A 5,179-nucleotide genomic window follows, 5' to 3' on the forward strand; every position below is an offset into this window, starting at 1 on the left:
TAATTTCATTCCTTTAAAATTTAAACTAATTATTTTTAGTATTGAAATGACATAATATTTTTTAAACAAACATTTTTATTCATAATTTTTTTTTAAAAAATATTTATACTTTTAGTCATTCAATTTTATTCTCTAAGTTTTGTAATGTACAATTTTATCCTTAAGATTTCAATCGATTTAGTCTTTAAGTTTCAATATTTGCACTTTTAATCTCGATTTTTCACTAATATTCACTTTTAATCTTTGACATTGTTAAATGAGAAATTTTGGACCAATCATAAGTCACCACGTATGAATTTCTAAATCATTGACTTTGAGTCCAATTAGAAGTTGACACATGTCCCGAATTGAATTGAAGACAAGTTTCAATGTATGAAATTAAATTGGTCTAATTTGATATTACTATTTGGGCTTAAAGTCTAAACTACAAAAAAAAAGTTGAATTGGACCCAAATTCCAGATCAGGCCCAAAACCAACTAATTGGGCCCAAGGGTCAGGCCTATGGACCAACCAAGTCCACAAAGCCCACCTGAGAACTCCATAAATAGAGAAGTTCTCTTTAAGAGCACATTTTCTACACTCAGAAGACCCAGAGAGAATTCATTAACAAGCAGAGGACTCTCAAGACTCCTGAAGCTACACTCCTATAAGGCAGAACAAGACTTCTATTTCAAGATTCCAAGACTCCTGGAGCTGCACTCTTATAAGGCAGAAGACCTTTGTAGATACAAATACTCTTTCAAGACTTCTACTTCAAGCTTCCAAGGCTTCTGAAACTGCACTCCTATAAGGCAGAAGACTTTTGAAGATACAAATACTCTTCCAAGACTTCTACTTCAAGTTTCCAAGACTGCTGAAACTGCACTCGGATAAGGCAGAAAACCTTTGAAGATATAAATACTCTTCCAAGACTTCTACTTCAAACTTCCAAGACTCCTGAAACTGCACTCCTATAAGGCATAAGACTTTTGAAGATACAAATACTCTTCCAAGACTTCTACTTCAAGCTTCCAAGACTCCTGAGGCTGCACTCCTATAAGGCAGAAGACCTTTGGAGACACAAATACTCTTCCAAGACTTCTACTTCAAGCTTCCAAGACTTCTGAGGCTGCACTCCTATAAGACAGAAGACCTTTGAAGACACAAATACTCTTCCAAGACTTCTACTTCAAGCTTCCAAGACTTCTAAAGTTGTACTCCTATAAAGTAGAAGACCTTTGAAGAAACAAATACTCTTCCAAGACTTCTATTTCAAGCTTGCAAGACTCCTGAAGCTGCACTCCTATTAAGGCAGAAGACCTTTGAAGACACAAATACTCTTCCAAGACTTCTACTTCAAGCTTCCAAGACTCTTGAAGCTGCACTCCTATAAGGCAGAAGACCTTTGAAGACACAAATAGTCTTCCAAGACTTCTACTTCAAGCTTTCAAAACTCCTGAAGCTGCACTCCTATAAGGCAGAAGACCTTTGAAGATACAAATATTCTTCTAAGACTTCTACTTCAAGCTTCCAAGACTCCTAAAGCTGCAATCCTATAAGGTAGAAGACCTTTGAAGACACAAATACTCTTCCAAGACTTCTACTCCATGCTTCCAAGATTTTTACTTCAAGAACGTTCGATGCTTTCCTTCTCCAAGTCAAGCATATTCACCCAACTTAGAGAGAATCAGAGGATCAAGTATTAGAGATCGAACCACATCGCATCAAATCAACTCCAACATCAACACCAACTCAAGTTCAACTCCATGAAACACGTTTCTCCGAAAACCTCGTGTGAATAGACATAAATGTCAATAAATTAATTTAAAATAATTATATATGAAGTTAAATTTTAAATTAATTTCAATAGAGATGAAAAATATAACTTAAAAATAATTATGTTATATTTATTTCAAATGAAAAAATTGAAGTTAAAAGTGTGAATCTTGAAACCTAGAGATCATAATTTCTATAACGTAAGACAACATTGTAAATATTTGTGTAAATGTCGATGTGAGAGCAGAAATTTATAAAAGAAATGAAAAAATAATTACAAATTAATATCAATTATTGATAATTAATTACAAAATTAAACGACATGAAATATTTGTATACAAAAAAAATTGTAAATTGTTAATTATAAAAAGAACATGTTTATACCAATAAGATGACCTTGGACTTGGAGCATCTAATCCAAAATCTTGATTATTCTTATGGAAATTATAGTCCAAAATCTTAACTTCAATTTTCACTCATTTCCCATCTTTAGTACTGATGCCTATCAATTCATTTAGAATAAGTATAATTAATTTTAAGTTATATTTTTCATCACCATTGAAATTAGTTATTTTAAAATTGATTTATTGACATTTATGTTAAAGATTAAATATTAGTTATTTTAAAATTGATTTATTGACATTTATGTTAAAGATTGAAAATGAATATTTAGTGAAAAAATGAAGTAAAATTGAAGAAAAAAAAAATGAGAGGAGGCAGTCCACAAAAGGACCAAAAATCAACCCCATTTCCCTAATTTTTTTTTCCAAACTACCCCTTTCTTCTAATTTCTTTTAAAAACTTTCCTACCTTTCCAATTAACCCATAAATGCAATTTTAGAAATTTGTAGAACCATTATATTGTCAAAAGAACCATGAAAGCTTTCTTATTCATCTCCTTTTTCATTCAAGCTTTCTTATTCATAAGTCGATCGGCATATGCATATCAACATTATCCAAAAGCAGCCATGGCAAGAACCTTCGTTTCTATCGTTTTTTTCATATCTTCCATTATTTATGTTATTAAGTTCTCTCGATATTACCACAAAAGAAAGCCCTCAGTCAAGCGGCTGCCACCAGGCCCAAAGCCATGGCCTTTCGTCGGCTGCCTTCTAGCAATGTTGAGCAACAAAAACTCACCAACACACCAATGGATCATGCAATAATGAAGCAATTCAACTCTAACACTGAAATTGCCTGCATCCGTCTCGGACCAAATACCATCACAATCCCTGTGGCACCTCCGAAACTCGCTCTTGAATTTTTAAAGACACACGATTCTGTCTTCACATCATGACCATCTTCCATGATGGCCGAGATATTGAGCCGCAGATATCTTTGTACAGGTGTTACACCCATGGGAGATCAATGGAAGAAGATGAGAAGGATACTCGTTTCTCAAGTACTCAATCCTTTGACCCTCCATCGAATGCTTGGTCAAAGAACAAAGGAAGTTGATACTCTTCTACACTACATTTTCAGCCTCACTAGAAAATGTGAAATGGTCAACATAAGAAGCATTACACGACATTATTGTGGTAACATCATTAGAAGAATGATGTTTAATAAAAGATACTATGGAAAAGGGAGGGAAGATGGGGGACCATCTTTTGAAGAAGAGAACCATAATCAAGCATTGTTTGCAATTTTAACGCATCTTAATGCATTTTCTATCTCAGAATTTATGTCTTGTTTGAAGCCATTTGATCTCGATGGACATGAGAAGATAGTAAAAAGGGCTTTGAAAGTCATAAGAGATCTTGACGAACCCATTATAGACCAAAGAGTGCAAGAATGGAGAGATGGAAAGAAGAAGGAGGTCGAGGACATTCTTGATATCCTTATCTCACTCAAAAATGAGAATGGTAAATCGTTGTTATCAACCGAAGAGATTAAGGCTCAAGTCATGGTAATGCATGACACTTTCTTCATCATATTTTTCTAGACATTCCGCACCAAAAAGAAACCTCACATTCTTTCTGATTTATGTGTTACGTTACTTCTCTTATTATAGGCCACTGAATTTTAGATAGAATCTCATGTTTATCTAATATGGTATATCAAAGAGACACCATCTTAAGGAGGGTATCTTGATGATCCCACTGTCAGAAAGATGAGAGACTTTACAACCTTTATAAAATAAATGTATTAGCTTATTTGTTACTAATTGGTTTTGAGATGAAACCTCATGTTTAATTTATACATGTCACATGCATGCATAACCAAAGTATTTTCTTATGTTAGTGAAATTACCTTTTCCCTATTGTATATGACAGGACTTGCAACTTGCAACCATAGACAATCCTTCAAACACTGTGGAATGGGCAATGACAGAGTTAATTAATCAACTAAAAATTCTCCAAAAAGCTGTTGAAGAGTTGGACCAAGTGGTTGGAAGAAATAGGTTGGTTCAAGAATCTGATATACCTAATCTCAAGTATCTCACCGCTTGTATTAGAGAATCTTTTCGACTCCATCCAATTTCACCCTTCAATGTTCCTCATGTTTCCAACTATGATATTGTTGTGGCTGGCTACTTCATCCCTAAAGGTAGTCAAGTTTTGTTATCTCGTTTGGGTCTCGGCCAAAACCCAAGGATTTGGGAGGATCCAATGAGATTTGATCCAGAACGTCATCTAAAAGATGGGACAATTGAATTGGGAATTTCAGAGCCTAGTTTGCGATTCATCACCTTCACTAGAGGGAGGAGAGGATGCATTGGTAGATCACTTGGCACTAACATAACCATGATGCTATTTGCTAGACTTCTACAAGGATTTTCATGGAGCTTAATTCTAGGAATCACACAGATAGATTTCTCTAAAACCGATGAACTCTCGCTTTCGAAGCCATTACCTCTGCATGCAGAGCCTCGTTTATCCCATAATATGTATCCAACTTATTGATAATGAACAATAAATTGCTAACTTAGATAATATGTCTACAAAACAAAAGCAGGTAGCTGTGGATTGCTTCCACTTTCTACATATGCTTCTATGCGTTCGTCTATGTACTATCCTTATGGCAAATGTGTTATGCCATGTATTTCATTGTATATTACATGTTGTTGGAGCAATATAGCAATAAATAATTTAATTCTTCTTAGTTGATTCCGAATTAGCCTTTATTTTTTAAGGTGATAACACGAGTCATTCGTATTTCCTTCTTTAATCTCTTCTTTACGTCTTCTGTAATATGAGATTACAAACTTCTACTTCGTTGAAAATTCTTCATTTTGATTTGAATTGCAAATTTTCTCCTCGAAATTTGTTAAAGTGATTGAACCGTTCTCAAATTTTTTTATTGTTTCTTCTTGACATTTCGATTTGGATTTTCGATCATTCTTCTCGTTGATTGTGGTTTTGTTCTTGATCATAGATTGTTTGATTAGTGATGGAAGCATCAATGCCAGACTTTTGTCAA

At 34.1% G+C, this 5,179-nt stretch overlaps 1 pseudogene; it reads left to right on the forward strand.

The window, feature by feature from the left end:
* The first annotated feature begins 2,709 nt into the window (after positions 1-2,709).
* On the forward strand, positions 2,710-4,662 carry LOC150037956 (tryptophan N-monooxygenase CYP79A68 pseudogene; annotated as a pseudogene).
* The last annotated feature ends 517 nt before the right edge of the window (positions 4,663-5,179 follow it).

The sequence above is a fragment of the Benincasa hispida genome, chromosome 2, assembly GCF_027475165.1.
Source record: "Benincasa hispida cultivar pf3 chromosome 2, pf3_genome.v1.1, whole genome shotgun sequence".
NCBI lineage: Eukaryota > Viridiplantae > Streptophyta > Magnoliopsida > Cucurbitales > Cucurbitaceae > Benincasa > Benincasa hispida.